This window comes from Candoia aspera, chromosome 1, assembly GCF_035149785.1.
Source record: "Candoia aspera isolate rCanAsp1 chromosome 1, rCanAsp1.hap2, whole genome shotgun sequence".
NCBI lineage: Eukaryota > Metazoa > Chordata > Lepidosauria > Squamata > Boidae > Candoia > Candoia aspera.
The window spans coordinates 83,428,296-83,448,717 of record NC_086153.1 but is presented as its reverse complement, the minus strand read 5'-3'; the positions used below and the strand labels follow the sequence as shown (position 1 = coordinate 83,448,717).

The window sequence follows — 20,422 nt, the reverse complement described above, 5'->3', positions numbered from 1 at the left end:
CTTCAATTATAGCATGGTGGGGCAAGGAGAGACCTTGAGATCAAAGGACCGGTCTTTAGCTTTCCCATTCATTATAACATAATGTTGCCCAGTAACTCTTCTACAGCAAATACGTGACTGTGTTTTGTGAACAGAGTTTGCCGCTTTGCATGACCTAGAAACTGATGTACTTTATAAGCAAGACCATTGATTTAAGCATTTATTCCTTCACCTTATTCAGCTGTGCTATATTTCTTACATTCACCTCTGATACTGCATTAAACTCTGAGGCTATCTGAGAGCTTAATGCAGTGTTCATAAATGTTCGTCCTCTTAGAAGCTGATTACAAATGTAATCACATGCTGTCCCCAGACAGAAAAGTTACAAGGACGTTTTTGTTTAAAAGAACATGACTTTAAAACCTCTTCACTGATTTCTATGAATTATTTCTATGATTTCTATTACATTTTATCCCCTCATAATTGTCTAGTTTGCATAAACAGTTCAACCCACTGCATGGGGAAAAAATGTTACAGCCATTTGTGTTTTTCCCATGCTAGACTTTTAAGGAATAGAACACTTTTTCCCCCAAATCTCCCTCAAAATCCAGGCATTGACTTGGGTTGAATACCATTAGTGTGACCCCAAGTTGAGTGGGCCCTTTGTGCAATGGGTCCCCAATCAGATATGGTAATTTTTGAAGGCTTCCCTGTTCTCTTTCTGCTTATATTGCATCTGTACTAAGAACTGTGATTTTTTTTTTTACTTAATAACAATTTTGTATTCTAGACTATAGATAGTCTGGGCTCACTGCATACATCTGCTGTGTGATTGTGAAAACAGTATGCAGAAGTTTGATTTGACAAAGTAATAAAACCTGCCACTAGTTACCAACGTATGTCACCAGTTAAAAATAAGATTGAAAAACAACTGCAGTTTGAAGTAATAAGGGTTGTTTTAATTTAAACATACTGTATATTCCAAGTGAGAAATGATTAGCCTTTACTATACTTATTCCTGTATTAAGTATGTTAATTTGACCCTGTGTTAAATTTTGGATTACCTTTCATGACCCAGTTTATTCTGGATAAAATTAAAAGTTACAATCTTTTTACTAATGTTAAATAAAAGAATATATAGCCAGATCCATAGCTAGCTACCATGCAGTTCCTAGGTTTGCAGTTCCTTTGATGCAATTTATAGTAGCTTTGTTTCCACAGTAACTCATCTATAGTTAAGTGAACCATGATTTACTGAATTAACTTAATTGCCTGGCTGCATACAACACTGCCTGAACTTTAACCACACTTGCTGAGTTTGCAGAGCAGACTGTGCATAAACTAGCCAATCACCTTATAATAAATTTACCCATATTGCAGCAAGCATATTTGCCCCCATGCATATTCATTGTATATTTACGAATTTTAGATTAAATATTCCATATCTGAAAATAGGAGCAGCTCTATACGTAGGGCATTCACAATATATAGCATTTCTTGATTTATTGCACTTAAATATACTACACTGCTGTGTAAACAAAAGCTTTCACTATAGCCTGTTTAGATTCTGTAGACATTTGATGTCATCTTTCAAATAAATTCAGACAGCTGATTGAGTTACAAACTCAAGGTTTACATTGGCAACACACAGCAAACTTTTAAAACCTCAGTCACAACTGTACCTTAGCATACTGCTATATAGCTGTTCTTCCCCTTCCAACCCATTAAAATCCTACAACTGGATTTAAATAAATTATTAGGTGTTTGCATTACATACAATTTATAATTCTTTGTCCCCATCATGGCCACAGAATGCAAGGTGGCAGAAGGAACTGCAGATGAGAAGACAAAAAGGGATGGAAGAACAAAAATCAGATGGTTGGCTAAAGCAATTTTAGATATAATCATTAATCTTATGCATGCCTTTCTAAGAGTAAGCTTCTGGACCATTCAGTAGTCATGCATGGATTGCACTACAAAATGTACATATGAATATAGCACCAATTTTTAACATGTCATGATGAAAATAAAGAATGTTCCTGCAGTTAGAAAAAAGTTTTTCAAACCTTTGCTTGCCTTGACATGGTGAGGTCTTACTATGTTCCAGTACAAATTATTACTCTGCCCATAGAATTTGCAACATATTAATACATGAAAAGAATGAATCAGGTATCAAGGCATGATGTTTCTTAATTGATCTGATGTGTATACAGAGGGATGGGGTGTCTCTCGTTCATATTTCGTCTCAGCACTAGGCAGTGGCCATTAGACTTTTCTCACCATCTTACTGAGGCAATAGCATAGATTGAGGAATGGCTAAGGGCACCTAAAATGATGTGTAAAAATAGTTTGAACACTTGCAAGTATACTATATCATTTTCTTTACTTCCATAGAAGAGAGGGGTTCTCCTCAATTGTGCTTTAGATTATATTTTAGTTTAATACAAAATGGTTAATAAAATGAGAGATGAAAAATAGTTCCAAAATTACCTAGTCAGTCTTCTAGGAAGAGAAATTTCATTTCCTTCTGCATTCATGTCTTGTGCAATTAACATACGAGATTTAAACAAGCAGCTGTAGTGTTCCAGGCTGGCCTAATAGCATATTTTTCTTCCATTTATGAGCTGTGAAACAACATTATTTTTAGTTTGATTGTAGTCTTCAAATACAATCTGTAGAGGCAGAAACTTAGTCCTAATCCTGTTATGAGGTAGAAAAATTTATAAGGTCTATTGCTTCCGGGACACAAAAAAGTAGAATTTAAAAGAACAACCAAGGCAGCCTCTCTACAAGAGTTCTTTTGTATCTGTGTATGTTCTAAAAACAATTGGACATTGCATCAATAACTCATCTGCTTTAATTTTCATTAATTGAAAATGTATTATTTAATTCTGTAAAATGACTGTAAGATAGATGATACATAAAATAAAGTAAATTATATAACCAATGTATTGTCTCAATGAAACATAATATTTTCTTTTGTACTCTGTATGAATACCATTTCAACTTTTGCTCTTGAAAAATTTTGCTCCCAACACAAGATACAAAAGTAGCTGTCAGTTTTACCTATTACTATTAAATTGTTGTTCAGCAACAGTAGTACGCTATGTTTTTATATTGATGACATTTATTCAGAAATTATTCCCAATACCTAATTATTTGGAATTTATTTCACTTTTATGAAATAAGGATTGTAGACCTCTTACTCAGATTTACTTTTAAGTAAGATCCTTTGTCCAGTGTGCCATAGTGCTAGGCTAACTACCTTGTTCTTAAATTTAAAGCCAACAATCTGTTGCTATATATAAAAAAGTCATTTTATACCACCAGTATTCCAACAGTATCCTAGCTGTATAGGTAGGTTAAGGCAGAATGCATATTAAGGATAGGATAATAGACTCATTTTATCCCAAGATTAATATTTTCTAATATTGAGATACTGTGATGACTGGAACACTCATGCATTCATTCACTTACGACTCATAAGCTTCTGCTTATAAATCTATTTTAATGAAGTGTAGCATTCAGTACAGAGAAAAAGTTGCGAATGGAATTTCCCGCGTGTTTCTACATTTGAAAATGATAGTAACTTCAATTTCCCGCCCGCTGCCCCCTTAGGTATGTGCCCCCTCCTTCTCGTGCCAGCAGATGGCTGTAACGGTTCTTCACAGATGACCTTGGTGCAAAGAGCAGCTAGCCCAAACAAGATGATTCACACTCTAACCATGCTCCCCCTCCCTGCTGGTTAACTCACAGGTTGACACAGGTTGTTGCAAGATGGATGCGAGTCCGATAAGATGTTCTGGGAACATTTGATTGGGGAGCATGACAGATACTGAGATTGTTCAGTATACACATTTTTACACTTACAATCTTTCATTTGGAGTGAGAAAATGTGTTAGAAACTGTGTGTGTATCTTTACACTATGTGAAGCCTGAAAAAAGAAGTGACTGAAATTAGTTCTTTATTGACTCTTAAACAGAATTATTTTGAGATTCACATGAAAAGAGTCATAGCTGCTTTAGTGAGTAGCATACAGATGCAGCCAAAAGTATTGTTACCCTCCACTTCTTCCCAAAGAATCCCAGTTTGCTGTGAAATAACCTGAAGCTGACACAAGTAAATGGCATCCACCATTCTTCATTTCATAGTCCATAGAGCAAACACTTCACTTTTGATGTACAGATAGTCCTTGCTTAACAATGCTAATTAGGACCGGAAATTCTGTCATTAAGCAACACGGTTGTAAGCTGAAAAACCACACAATCACCCCTATTAGCAACAGCAGTTCCAGCAGTCCCAGTTGCTGTCGTTAGGTGAGGACCACATGGGTTGTTAAGCAAGGACCCCACATGACTGCAGCTTGCGACTTCCTGCCAGCTTCCCCATTGACTTTGCTTATGAGAAGCTCACAGGGAAGGTTGCAAATTGCAAGCACATGACTGGGACGCTGCAACGTTGTAATTGTGAGCCAGAAAGCACCTGGATCGTGATCATGTGATTGTAGGGATGCTGCAGTGGCCGCACGTATGAGGACTGGTCGTAACTACCACTTGTTCAGCACCTTCCTTATGTTTGAATGGTCGCTGAACAAGCAGTTGTTAAATGAGTACCACCTGTATGATTTAACATTGTTATAAATAATAAATGAGAATGGCATGATGTAATGATAAGCTTGAATGACCTTGAGAGACGGAGGGGAAGAGATGCTGCCTAGGGAATGATCAGATAAGAGAGGACATAGCCCGCACCTGCATAACGGACAGAGAAAGAAACTCAGAAAGGAAGCTTCCTAACTTCTCAGGCTGTAATCTTTTACAGATGGTAGGAGATTCCTACTATCAGACTTGCAAGATTCTGTTATGTAGCCTTACAATAAAGTAGCTGCCTAGGGTATGGTCAGGCAAGAGAAGGCATAGCCTGTAGCTGGATAGTAAGCAGAGCAAAAGGCCCAGAAGGGACCAGACCCTTACTGCCTCCAGACACCAGGATAGGATGTCTACAGCAGACTTTCTCAACCTTTTTGACCCTGACTGATTATGAGACTGAAGATACCCATGATACTAATTAAAGTAAATAACTTGCTTGAGCGATCACTAAAATCCAGTAAAATCGTTTAACTTCTATGGGGTACTAATAATTATGTCCATGGCCATTTTCATTTGCTTTATTATTTACAAGAATATGTAAGTCATACATCAAAAGCAAAGTGTCTGCTCTCTGGACTGTGGAATAAAGAATGGTGGATACCATTTACTGTATTTGTGTCAGTTTTACCTTATTTCATGGCAAATTGAGATTTGGGGGGGGGGGGAAGAGTGGACTTTAGGTCATATCTGTAGAAGTGCTGCAGTTTTGCAAGTTTCTAAACACGTCTCCCAAATAATTTTCAAAGTTTACACAGCCCTCATTACTGTCCACTTAACTTCTGAACATCATTTAGTGAAATGTATGGTCACTTTGAATTGCATCCAGAAGTCAGTAATAAATTTTCAGTACTGGAGAATTATGAGAGAGTAGCTGAAATGCTAGGTACCAGTTAACATATGGCCATTATTTTTTGAACCATTTTCATTCAAGATGTAGCCTTGTATTCAGCTTTGGATAAAAGTATTATCTCATACAAATATTATTATTGCTACAAATAATTCTAGCAAATTATATTTTTTCCAGGAAATGTCATAACTTGCGTATCAGTTGGAACTGCTTTAAGTGTTTTGAGCTACAGATATCGCAGAATAATAATGGTCAGCACTAGACCATTCGAGCATTCACACAATAACAGCCAGGAGTCAAGATTCCTTTAACTGTTTATTGAAGCGAAATGACTAGGACAGAAGCAAAGCTGCGAATGGAGAATTCCCGCTATAACATACATTTAAAACTACATTCCCTTGTCTGCCTCCCTTTCCCACAAAAGTATGTCACCCCCACTCCCATCCAGGTGGTGTTCCTGGTGTATCTCTAACCACTGGCCTCGATGTGCCCCATCATAAATCTGTAGCCATAATAATGCAATTCACAGTCCAACTTCACACCCCCTCCCATCCAGTGACAGAGAGTCTAAGCCATTGATAAGGAAGTGATGGAAGATGCTCCGATAAGGGGTTCTGTGAACCCTTTGATCAGAGGAATCTGACAATAATAATTATTATTTATTAAATTTGTATGCCGCCTGACTCTTAACTATTCTGGGTAATAATAATAGGAGGAAGAAGAAGAGGAAGAAGAAGAGGAAGAAGAATCTGGCTCTAAAAAGTATTTGAAACTACAAGCATTCTTTAGGAAGTCAGCCTTATTTGGAACAAATAAATACTATCTCATTGATAAATTATACTATTTACCAAAGCCAGTTTGGTCTAGTGGTTAAGGTGCTGGGCTAGAAACCAGGAGACTGAGAGTTCTAGTCCTGCCTTAGGCCTGAAAGCCAGCTGGGTGACCTTGGGCCAGTCACTCTCTCTCAGCCCAACCCACCTCACAGGGTTGTTGTTGTGGGGAAAACAGGAGGAGGAAGGAGCATTAGGTATGTTTGCTGCCTTCAGTTATTTATAAAATAATAAAGGGATAGACAATAAATAAATAAATACATAAATAAAATATTATATTTATAGATGCCGTTCCCAACACTGTTTCTTACTATATTGTTATTCCTTAATACAACCTATTCACAATGAATCAAATATAAGACTATTACATTTTTTTAGTCCTATTACATTCTTTTTGTTTTTATTTGATTTTAATTAAATGTATATCCCACCACTCTGTATAAGTATTCAAGACAGCTTACAAAAATTAAAATTAAAATCCATACAGTATAATTAAACTAATTAGCTATCATAAGCTTGGTAAAACAATTTTGTTGTTTTTGTTGTTTTGCAATTTTTCTATATTCTGAGAGAATGGAAGTCAAATACATGTCCTTGAGGAGAGCATTCCATAGCCTAGGGGCCACAGAGAAGAAGGTCCTCTCCTACATACCAGATACCTTGGTTTCTGGCAGTAGAGGGTTTCTTTTGCTATGCCCATCAGTTTAATTAAAATTAACAAGGCCTCTTTTGCTTATGCTTTTGCTTATTATTGCTCAGCATAATTTAATTACCTAGAGTTGAACTAATCGTTTAACTCACTGAAAAAATACCTGTTCTTAGAACATATCCACAGTCTGGTTTAAGGAATCAGACGTGACATTTTAGAGTCCCTCTGATAACACAAAACATGGCTGACTTCTTGCTTTGTTTTTTTTGCACCAAGCAAGCCCACTGGTCTGTCTTGCCCAGCTATCTGTGGCTAAGAGAGGTTCTTTTGCTATCCTTGCTCTTTAATATCTTCTTAACAGAAGATCCCTTAGATGGAACTGCGGACTTCCAACACACAAAGAATGTCCTTTATGTAGTGATTTGTGACTGTTTTCCACAAGCATGCTTCCCTAAAAACCACTTCTTGGTGGTCTCTGAGCCAGGCAATGTTCATAGCTACTTAGAGGATTGTGAATGTCTTTCAGCGGGAAACCAATGATACTCATGATCCTGTAATATTTATTGAATTAGAATCTTTTATTGCTTAAAGAATAGTTGGTAGGTTATTTTGGAAAGACACACATTTTAATTTCTTCTTCAGAAGTCGATTTACTAAGGGAATTCCAAAGCCAGTGACACAACGTGTGTGTGGACCTTTCCTTGGTTCCCTCAACACCATAATTCAACTGATTCTGTTTTTTAACTGTTGTGCTACCAAAGCAGATACTTTTAAATGGGGAAGCCCTCATAGCAATTATAGCACCCGCAATGCATTCTCAAAATTGAAACTGTGTCCACCATCTAAAAAATTTGCAGACCCCTGATTTATGTGATGAGCAACATCCTGAAAATCTATTTATTTAGTATTAAATAGCCAGTAACAGTCAGTGAGTTGTTTCATTTAAAATCTAAACAGTACTACAGTTGCTTTTGCCTGTCATCTGCTAAGATAATGTTGAGAATGAATGTGGAATGTATGCATAAATGTTGAAAATAATATTTTCATAATATCTGTTTTGATTAGCTGCATAAATCCATTATATCCCCAGCCTTACTGACTTCATTGTTTGATTTATGTTTAAACATTCTTCAGAGAATTTGAGAGTGCTTCTGTAGGCCTTTAAACAGATACATATGTTCAGAAGGGCCACTTATTTCATCTTTAGCTTACTTTGCTCAGTGATTTTCCCTTTCCCCTCTGTTTTAACACTTAGCTCTGTAAATCCCATACTACCTCTCTCTGATGGTGAAGGAACTCTGTTCTTGATGTTTTATTATTGTTTGTCAGATTAATCCAAACAATAAGGCTCCTCTATTTGCATTTCCCCCTCTATAGCCAGTGTATGCCACATCAATTTTTCTTTAATATAATAAAATATTAATTTAAAGAGTAACAGAAAAATAATGAAAGGGCATAGCTATGACTGTCTACAAGAAAAAGAAGGGGGCAAAGACTTTAAAAATCATTACCATAAAACAACTCCAGAAAGCTTGATCATATTACTTGTTCCTTGTTCCTTCATGAAAAATACTATTTCAGGTTTTTACAAAACATATATCCACAACCCCTTTGCTACCACTTAGGGTAGAGCTGCCCCTCCACTCTTGTATAACAATTCTTGTGGCCTTCCCAATGTATACTAACTACATATCTTGATGCCAAGAGTATAGGTAAGAGTCTAAACTCATATGAATGATTCTATGGATTTTAGCCCCAAATATAACAATGATAGGACAAGCCCTACAATATGACTTAATGTTTTAATTCCTGAACTCCGTACCCAACAGCAACACAATAACAGTAAATTCTTATTAAACATTAAATATTGCAGTTTTTAAAAATCTTCATGAGAACTAAGTTTGTGGATGTCTGCAATGGGGCAAGGAGAGGCAGATGGGGGAATATGTTTGACAACAGCATCATGCAAATGCTGAAACTAATGCACTTGCATCACATATCAGAACATATGCATATAATTCTGACAATTACACAATGACGTTACAGCAAGTGCGCCCTTATTTTGACATCGTAGTTTGCTGAAAATGCTGCCAACCAAGTTGTAGCACTTACTGCTACAAGAAACATAAGAGAAAAGTTTACCCATAAAAAGATCACAGAATGGGATGATCAATTTTTTAGAAAAATATATAATGAATTTACTTCTGTGGGACATTTGCCTCATAATATTGTTATTCTGGATCAACTCAGTTATGTGGAGAATTTAACTTTTCATGTTTAGGGGACAAAATTCCCAGCCAGTTTGGAAGCCAGTTTGAAATTATGTTTAAATCTAAGAAATAGGAAAACAAACAAACTAAAAGGTCTCATGACCAAACCTAATGGAGGCACCAACACTAAAGGATATCAGTTCTTTCTGGCAGATATAATTGGACTAGCTGAAGTGAAGTCACAAGGAAAAGCTTTTATAACCCTGATGGAAGGTATGTCATTAAAAGATCTCATCTGGTAAAAACAGCATTGTATGCCTACAGAAATATGTATGAACTAAATAGTCTAACATAAGCATAGACCATAAATTTTCATTGCTGAGATATTTATCTGAGCAGGAAAATAATTAACACATTTAATATACCATGTAGTATTACTTTTTGGAATTTTAAGTGCATCATTTTAAATAGTTCTTTAAATTTCTTTGATAATTGGCCAATTATTATTTGTTTGAATATATTCTGTAGGTTATGTTTCAAAGTCTAAACTTACCATAGAAATTATTCACTCACCATGTAATTTTGTTCAGTTTTGCAGGAATGCTGTGAAATGCTTCCTTGGTTGTTGGTGGGGGGTGGTGGTTGTTGTTTGTATTCTAATATTGATTAGCCTGAACAGAAAATGCCTTTGGGGTTACATTGAATAAATTGATGCTAGGTTTCGGAATATATCCTATGGATACCTACATACATATGTACATAGGTGTGTGTGTGTGTGGTTGTCTACATATAATAAGCCTCTATTCAGATTGTACTATTTGAAAAGATGGATTCAGAAGCATGAACTTTTTGGCCTTTGAGTGTAAATCAATAAAGTAAATAAGAATTATAGAGTGGTTCATAGAAATGGGTAGGTCAGCAACTAACTGACCTTGACATATAGATAAACAAGATCAGACTTGGTTAATGCTTGGAGAGGACAATACCCAATACATCCTTGACTGAAAAGTCAAGAAACAATCCCAGAGGAATGCAAACCACTTCATATCCATGAAGTCCCCTGTATTCGAGCTTGATTCAATGAATATTTTATCTTTTCTGCATTGGGGGAGGGTAGAATATTCCCATTAGAAGCTATATTTTTCTGTGAATTTCTTTTTCCTTTTAAGAAAAAGTTTTCTGTGGTGTTAAGGGAGACCATGGGGGTGAGGCTTAATGGCACTACTTTTCAGTGGCTGCACCAATTCTTTGAAACAGCCTTCCAATGCACATCCAGGTTGCTACCACCCTGACCACCTTCAGGAAACTGCTCGAAACAGAGCTCTTCCAGAGGGCATTTGGGCCTTGATTTCATCTTAGTTTTGGTAATTTTATATAGTTTTATTTTATATTTTCATTAGTTTGTGGACCTTTTATTTGAATAATTTTTGTTTATTGTATATTGTTTCTTATGTGTCTTATCTGTAAACCACTGGCAGTCTTTAGGGATTTGGTGGTCTATGAATGCCATTGATGATGATGATGGTTGTTGTTGTTGTTATTATTCTAGTGGCATGGTTTATGTGTATGGAATTTATCTGGCCCATGTGCATGTTGTACCAGCACTTTTTAAAGTTATATAATTTTTATTCAGTTCTTTCTTCAGGAATACCATATATACTGTACATGTTAAGTACTGTTTTCATAACACAGAATAAATATTACACTTTGCTGCTAAGATGTAAACAGATGAAAGGAAGTATGGAATTGAAAACTAAGATAGAAACTGTTATGCTCAATTTCTATCTTTATCCCAGTGCATATTTATTTATTTATTATTCAGATTTAATTACCGCCCATCTCCCCCAAAAGAGGGACTCTGGGCAGTTTACAGTAAAATCAAACTACGATCATAAACGTTAAAATCTCATAAAACCAGACACATTACAATTATTATAAAATGCAATAGATAAATATAAAATCCAAGAGGGTATAAAATTCCAAGCTGGTGGGAGGGACTCTAGAGTGCGAGCCACCCCCAAGAATGGTTACCCACTTTCCCGCCCCAGGTAAGACAGCAGAACCAAGTCTTCAGGGCCTTCCAGAAGGTCAGGAGTGAAGGGGCCTGCCTCATCTCCAGGGGCAAGATGTTCCAAGGGGCGGGGGCCACTGCAGAGAAGGCCCGTTTCCTGGACCTTGCCAGATGAAATTCTCTTGTGGATGGGGTCCGTAACATGCCCTCTCTGGATGATTGGGTGGGGTGGGCCGATGTAATGGGGATGAGACGGTCCCTCAGGTAACCAGACCCATGCCATGTAGGGCTTTAAAGGTGATAACCAACACTTTGAATTGGACCCAGAAGCAAACTGGCACCCAGTGCAGCTCGTGCAGCAAAGGTGTTATATGTGCCGACCTAAGGGCACCAAAAATGGCCCACGCGGCTGCATTCTGGACTAGCTAAGCTTCTGGATACTCTTCAAGGGTAGCCCCATGTAGAGCGCATTGCAGTAGTCTATATGGAAGATGACCAGGGCATGAGTGACTGTTCAGAGGGCTTTTCGTTCCAGGAATGGGCATAACTGGCGCACAACCCGAAGTTGCGCAAAGGCCCTCCTGGCCACGACTGCCACCTGCTCTTCGAGCATGAAAAGACTGTTCATATCATGAAAAGACTGTTCAGAGGACCAAAGTACAGCTTTTATAAGTAAATGCTATATGTGCATGGGGTTAATCTTGTCGTTTTAATTCAGCTTAATATTTTCAAAAATATTTTCAAAGTTCTTATGCACTTTGAAATATATAATGCATAGTGGATGTTCTGTGCATTGCACCAAGTTTACTTTCACTTTCCATTCTTAGAATGTGCATTTTAGCACTTTGTCAATTTGATAAGAAATGTAGGAAAATTAGCTATAAATGGTTTTCCCTTCACTCCAGTTCGTTGCGTTGAATTCATCATACGGGGTTGTTGTGGGAAAAAAGTAGGAGGAATGAGTATTGGGTATGTTTGCTGCCTTGAGTTATTTATAAAAAATAATAAAGGCTGGAATGAATGAAATGAAATGAAATGAAATGAAATGAAATGAAATGAAATGAATGAACAGCTCCAGCTTGTGATATTTCAGCTGTAGGGCTTTAGTGCAGCAGAACTAAGGAACAGACCACAGTAACTAACTATGGCTTCACAAGTCTCTCCATGTTTCCATTGGCCTGATAAGCAGATTTTTAGTGGTTCATTGAGACTTAATGTGCTGGATCAATACTTCAGGGCTTTCTTCTCAAGTAAGGGTGTTTTTGAGTGGTTTAAACTGCAGTCTTGCAACTGCTTGGAATTAAGGCCAGTAATTTGCACTTTAAAGTGATATATATAGGCTTGTATTGTTGCAGGATTACAGCTATAGTTAAGGTTATAGTAGTATAGCATAGCATAGCATAGCATAGCATAGCATAGCATAGCATAGCATAGTATAGTATAACTATAGTTAAGGTTATAGTACTGTCATGCATATATCTTAGATGACTTCACGGTCACATTCCCCACTAATTTCTTATTTCAAGCCATATGAAATACACAATTCATTATTTTGTTCAGTGTTGAATTTATTTTATTTTCACAATTCTATGGGTAAACCCCCCAAAAAGTGAATGCCTTATAATGAATTAATGCAATATCTGAGTGTCGGGTGAGGCAACCTTGACTAGTTGCTGAAAATTATCATTTTAATATCACAAGTAAGTTTGTCAAGAAAAGTAAGCAGAGTAACTATTGAATTTAGCATGGGGTAGTTATAGTAAACTAACAGTTGTCAGACTTTATAATTTTCTAGGAACGTCCTAAAAGAATGTTGAATGTGAATTCAAAGGTACTCTAAATTTGTCTTTGAATGTTAGCATCTCTGTGTTTTGGGAATTGATTTTTAATAAGTCAAACCATATGTCCTGTGTTGACTAGTAATTATTCCTTTTGTCAACAGGCAATATGATGAAGGAGGTTGTGGCAACTTACCGTATGCTGGGCTCGGCAGAGTTAAATGAGAAGTACTTCAGTGTTCTAATGGGCATCACATCGCATCTTGATTATGAAGTATTAGAAGGAAGGAACCTGGCCTTACATATTGAGGAGGCACTGTGTGTCAAGACACACATTCTGATTTTTTTAAAAGAATAGGGATTGCAAACATATCTACCAGTATTACCTGTCTGGAGCAGGCTTAATTTTATAAATTGAAAGCAATGAACTCTGTGAGTTTTTTTTAAAAAAAATACTCTTTTTTCCTATGTTTTTGAGGATTATTTGCTCAGATGAAAGTTTTTGCATCCAGTACAGAGAAAGGTTCTTCTGCAGGACCAGAAGATAACACTGGACTGTAAATTATAACTAAAACCCACTCATATCTTCTAATGCTGTTAATCAAAGGACAGGTTGCAAGAAAACTTATTTAGTGGTTTTGTTTTGGGATTAGACATTTCAAAATGTGTTCCTAGAAAGTTCCATTTGATGTAACACCATATGTGTGGTCATTGTATAGATCCTGCATTAAGGATACGCCCTTGGTTCTAGACATTTCCATCAGCAAGTGGTCACTGTCAAAAACATCATGTTTTGCAATATGTCAGTATATCACTCCATCAGCACTTAATCTGTTACACAGGAAGTTTTGAAGAAGTGTTGTGACAACCAGAGAAGACCTGAACATTTTTAGGTTCATGAATCCCAAAGTCTTCAGAATTTTAGAAGAATTTGAAATTAAATGTCAAGGCCAGTACTTGTCCAGACTCATCTTTTGGTTCTTGTTAACAATGAAAAAGTGAGGCATAAATAGAAGTGATGATGAAATGAAAAGTTACAACAAGTTAATTTTAAAAAGCACTCAGTGGACGAGGGTGTATTTATTCACACTTAAAACAACAACTTCAGTAAGCTCAAAACTTGATCTACATTTTAAGTTCAAACATGTAGACTTAGTTTACTGATCAGGTGTAGAGAGGAAAAAAGAAATGTGGCTGTGCACCATACACAGGGAGTTTCTGTCTCTCTGCTAAGTTTATTTTCTCTGAGAAGTAAAGGGCCAGTCATTCAAAATGTCATAGCTTGTGATCTCTTGGAATCAGAACCTTTCAGCAAAATCATTCCCCTTATGCTGTACTGCATGGTGACTACAGCTTTAGACTTGTGTAACAATAAAAATCTAGATGCATAGTCCTATTTTTGTCATCAGTTTCTTCAACTTGTAACATTTTAAATCTTACAGTTTGACCTCTTTGCTGTACCATGATAATACACTAAAAAGCCCTCTCTGACGTGATGCTCTTCCTATTTGTTGGGATGGCAACCACAAAATCCCCAGCTACCATGGCTCTTAATGATGCTAGCAGGGAATTCTGGGGATTGTAGCTCTAGCAGATTTTGAGGGTGACAGCTTGGGAAGAGCTGCATAAAACCTGCTCAGCTAGGTACCTTGCCATTACAGTACTAAAAAGCAACAGAGCAATGAACCCAGTGAAAACCAACTATTCTAAACATGTAGAAATCAGTACACAGCTGTATTGCTACTGCCAAAGCTGATTTTTTTGAGGAGTGGGCTGCACTTGCATATGCCCATGCTTCAGCTACCATCACCATCCATAGTACTGTTCCTATGATACTTCTACTGCTCTGTTCCCTCTATTTATGGCTCTCAATTTGTGTGTATCTTTATCTTATCTAAATCTTCTAATCTAATTTTATCAAGAACAAAAACAGACCTTTCAAACACAACTACAGTATAATCCTACAAACTGTCTCCATAATCTGTAATAGGACAAAGATTTTATTAGAACTAACTACAATATTTTAAAAAATAGCCACACTTGAATTGATTTAAATAGTGTTATTGCTGTATTGAGGACTATGGTTTTTTCCCCAATGGATCAATTAAGCTGTTTTGATCTGTTAGAGAAGAAAAATAATGAATCAGCAGAGTTCAATATGCTCTCTGTACTTCTCCCATGATACATTCTTCAAGAAATGTTTAGAGCAATGATCCTCTATTCTTTAGGGGAAAAGAATATATGAATAGTGTTTTTACTAAAGAAATCATTACAAATTTGTGCCTGATTTTATACACCATGGTGTTATGTTCTAGGATCTGATTTCTAATTGTGTTCATGTCATTTATCACAAGACATTTTCTTAAGTTGAGTGTAATTTGAATTTGCTGAGTTATGCTTGTGTAGTTATGCAGTTGCAGTATTGTCCATCTGATGAATAATTCTTTGTGGCTGAACAGAGCATTAGCAAAAGAAAATTAAATAAGTTTACGTTTTTCAGTCTAAAGAGTCTGATGATATTTGAAGATAAGGTTATTCCTAATTACTATTTTCAATTATTTTTTCCTTCATTTGTCCATTGAAAACTCTAGTTTACAAAATAATCCAAATGTGGCATAAAAATTATCTGACTCACAAAGAGACTATAGATTCTCTGTAATTTGGAATAAGCATGGTGTCATATAGATAGAACCCCAAATTTCCTCACTATAAACACTGTATCTGTTACAATTAACTCTTCTCTTTCACTGTTAAATATAGTGGAATCCTATCCTGTGTCATGTGTAGCAGTGTTTATTAAATAGTATTTTGAGGTTATTGACATCTTTAGTAAAAATATAATCAGTGATGGATGAATGTTCCACAAATAGAGCCTACTCGCATTGACAAAATTTACTATTTATTCATTCATTCATTCATTCAAATTTTGCTACCGCCCATCTCCCACAAAAGAGGGACTCTGGGCGGTTTACAATAGAATTAAAACAATTAAAATCCTATAAAAATAAAACAATTTACAAATATAAAATACAATATAAGTGTAAAATCCAAGAGGCTATTACATGCAAGTTTAGAAAATTTAGAAAAAAAGCATTTTGTGAGTTTGATTAGCCAACAGTCCTGCAATTTGCCATCTGTGATTGAGACAAAATTTGAATATCAGCACTGAATAAAATTCTATATACTATTCACACATTTAAAAGGTTAGAGAAGCCAAGAATTTTAGAAGTCTGCTACTGGGATAACAATATAGGTAACAATCAAGTCTGGATTAAGGCTGTATCCCTAGGGATCCTGAAGATGGTGGCCTTGGAGGGGAAAAATGTCCTCCCTTACCCAGGCTGTAGATTTTCCAGTATCTGAAACCCCAGTCTTAACTGGAGGCCTGACTGGAGTAAGATGAAAGTAGTTTAAGATTAAAAGGTTCCAAGTTCTCTCAGCCTTCTGCCACACCCCAAATCCACTAAATATTTAGATCAGCTCAAAGCTCAGTTATAAAGTACTTCCTATTATAAGCAATATAAGGGATTTCTTTCCAAAGAACTGTTCTCTCTTCCTGTTTTCGCTCTGCTGGTCCTTTGGTAGCAGAGCATCTGGAAGTGTTGGAGTGCTCTGTCATCAGAGAATTCCAGCCAAATTATAGCATTGTTCCATCAAAAGACTTAAGTGGATGCCTAATGAATGAAACTTTAATGTGCATAATTTTGGCAATATTATGCTCATTGTATTATTCATAGACTTGATATTTGTTTGTTTATTTCTATGGTGCCCAAAGTATTTGTGCCACTTCTTGCCATGGCTGTCCTCTAAGTCATGTTGTCCAGCTGGAGCTGCAAAAAGGCCTCCATATGTTAAAGAATGGCATTCTGACAAGGATATGGATTAGAAGTTTTTGTTCTCTGGATAAATCTACGATTCAAAAGTCTTCACTCCTCAGCATCTGGACAACCCTGCCTTTGTGAATAATGTATGAATATTTGCAAGGTCGACCCTCCTTTCTTCCCTTTCTGAAGTTTCAAAGACTAGCTTTCAAATGCCGTTATTCTCTGGGGATTTCAGACAGTTGGACTCAAGGCAAGGCTAACTTCCTACATAATATAATTTGACTTAGATAAGTTGAATTGATTCAGTACTTACACAATTACAACAATATTACATTCACATTCAAATAAGATGAGTGATGGCGGAAGGGGTCCGATGGGCAGTTTTTAAAAAAAAAAAATCTGGCATAATTTTTTTACTTGATACGAATTAAGATAGCCAGTTAATGAAGAATTGTTTGAATATCAAGCATATTAAATCCATAGATACAATGAGGCTTCAAGTTACAACTAGGGGAGAAAGCACTCTCAAATTTCTGATAAACTTGTAATTCTTAAAGAGGGGATCTATGCTCCAAAATCAATTATGGCAGTGCATTGTTCTTAAATCTCATTTATTGGTACACAGTAGATATTACTTGACAGCTAAGCTAATGGAGGATCAACAAAAGCTTCCTGTCTGTATCTTTTTCCCCTGCAACTTCTAGAAGGTAAAAAAAACCTCAAAAAAAGTTAGAGACTTTCAGAACAATGTGAGATAGGATACAAGGAATTGTTGTATTATGGGAAGTGATCCAACACTGGGCAGATTTCAGTTATTTATGGCAATTCTTTCCCCCCACATAAAGCAGGTGGTGCTACTGACCTTCCAGAAGCTTTTTAAGGAATTCTAGTTGTTTCAGGAAGGCAAATATTCTTCCTTCTGAACATTCCTCCTAGGATCCATACAATTAGGAAGGAAATTGCCCCAGGTTTTAACATTTTTATCTGATAGAAAATTGGGTTCCTTCTCAAAATTTTAACTGATCTTTGTGTTTATAAAATCTTCACACGCAGTAAAATCACCCACTTTTTAGCTATTTAGTTCCAGTAGTTTAAATCTTACAAGATAAGCAAAGCAGCTAACAGTACTTTTAAACATCATTTTGAATATCCAGGTGTCAAAACAAAACAGAACAGATAAGCAATATAAACACAGCATGGCATTTAAAACCACTGCAATATTCCACAAGGGAATAAAGAAAAAAGAAAAGACTTATTTTCTGACAAGGGAAATAAAATGCAACAAGGGAGCATTCTGTCCCCCCCACCCACACACACAACAGGGCTAATTTAATTTTTTTATTTTTTTTTAAACCCTCAAACGTTGGGTGGGCAGGAAGCCTGGTAGAGGTACCAAAGGCTGGAAAACTTTGGTGAGGGGTGTTCTAGATATAATTTCATACCACATTGCTATAAATAAGAAAAGAGGGGAAAGGGAGAAATGTTATCCTTTCTCCAAATCTATTCCCACCCATCCCCCCAAATTCCCCTTTTAAAATCCAAATTTGCTACCACCATCTTTTCTGTCAGGAGAAGAAACAAAAAATGTATCCTTTTTTCTTAGATATTACTGGGATGCAGGAGTAAGAAGCACAATCAGAGGATTTAAAAGATTCATAAAGATAGCCTGATTGGTGACAAAATAGGACATTAAGTTGAATTGATGTTGTACAATTATAATTATTGTATAAATTGTATTATTATTAGTGTATTATTGTATAAATAATTATATAATTATTGTTAACAATCCTATTAAATTGGGTTGGGGCACAGGAAGGATTGGCTGGAAATGTGCCAATTCCTACTTAAAACACAGGCCAAATAACTTTCCTAAATTCTACAGAATTTTTCCACCAAATTCCCAAAATAAAATTGTATCCCTCTAACCTGTACTCCATCTTGGCTTATAATCATCCAGTATTCTTGCTGAACAGATTTCTTCCTCAACGGAAACAGATTATATGACTCACTAGAATCTCTAGTGCACCAGCTTGCTATGGTGGGATATATAGTATAAAAGCCAAAAACAAGGTAAACCATAATGGTGCAACCCAAAAGGGACAGATCACAAACTTAACTTCCTCCCAATACTTTCTCCCTGGCTCAGGTTGTCAATTCTCCGAGGAACCTCATGAGGGTAGTGGTGATCCATATACAGTATATGGGAGCAAGTTATTCCGTAGGAGAGGTGCCACCATTAAGAAGGCCCTGCGGATGTAGCTTCCTAGGGAATGGGACCCTCAGCAAGGCCTCTCTCCAGATCTTACAGGATGGGCAGATTAAGTTGTACTAATTAGCTTTAGTACAGCCATATCTTTTGACTTTCGGCCAATAAAAGACCAATGCCCATATAATCTGTAAAATCATCCCATTGGCTGAAAATGACAGGTTTTCAGCCATCAAACAATTCATATATAAAAGAGAAATATGTGCCTCCTCCCCTCAGCTGAGGGCACTTGGTCAGCTAAAGCTACGCCTCTCACAGAACGTAAAGGAAAATCATAATGAAACAAACATTAATTCTATACAGTAAATTTTGTAAGTGCTAAAGGAATTAAAAATGCCACACTATTCTTCTAATTCTTTTCTGGACTCACATACAGAGATGTCCCATACAGAGATGTCCTTGGAAACATTTTTCCCTGTTCATTTAACTTTTAGCAAAAAAGTTTCTGTACACTACTTACAAATAAGCATTGAAAAGTAGATTGTATTAGAAATCCTCCAGGGTCCTTTCTAGTCTATTTAATCCCAATTTTTGTCACTCTGGTAAAAAAGATACTTCATTTAACTGTCCTGGTTAATACCTATTGACCCGGTAAAGTTGGCTAAACTGCTCTGTGCTGCCATTAGTAAGACTATCAAAACCATCTTCATTTATAGGGTTGTGATTCCTTCTGTTAACATAAGAGGGCGCTGTCTTCCAACCTTACAGTATATCTTGCCTTTTCCATATATCAACTGTGTTATGTACACATGAAGCACATTATTCTACATTATTCTCATAGAAGAAATAAAAACACACTGCCCCCATAGATTCCACATTTATTTATTTCTACTGTTTTCTTGATGTTGTTTTTAAAGCTCAGAAGATTTTCATTGTTAAACTTTACATAATTACAACTCAGTTGGCAGCTTTGTTTTGAATTTGCTTTTATAACAACCTGGCCAATCTTTCAAAACAAAATAAGAGTTCTGATCAAATCACTTGCATCTTCACAGCAAATCCCAGGTATACTTGTTATTGTGAAACATAATAGAAATATGTAGTGACAAAATCAAAGTTTTTTTAATTTAAGATTTTAAAAAGATTGAAGAATGTGTCTGCTTGGAATAGGAGAAGGATTGTTTATACTTCAAAGAGTTTTGAATTTAACATAGCCAATATAAATTGGATGTTTAAATTCATTAACTGAGAATTGAGTTAACTCAACTCTAACTTCCAACACCTTTAGAAGATTACAGTGTTTGAACATTCAAATCCTCTGCATGCAAGGATAGCCTAAACAGGGGTTCCAATACTTTTTTAACCAAATATTTTGATTTTGTGGATTTGTTGTGAGTCCTCTTCTAAAGTACTGCTGGAAGTTATTCATGCATAAACA

General features: G+C 36.2%; 1 protein-coding gene across 1 annotated transcript in view; it reads left to right on the top strand.

Moving 5' to 3' along the window:
- Nucleotides 1-15,460, top strand: part of SCAF8 (SR-related CTD associated factor 8) — an 85,276-nt gene extending 69,816 nt beyond the window's left edge. The window contains exon 21 of the mRNA XM_063308291.1: nt 13,119-15,460. The gene's annotated coding sequence lies outside the window, so the exon portion shown is untranslated. The remainder of the gene's footprint in view (nt 1-13,118) is intronic.
- Nucleotides 15,461-20,422: the final 4,962 nt, after the last annotated feature.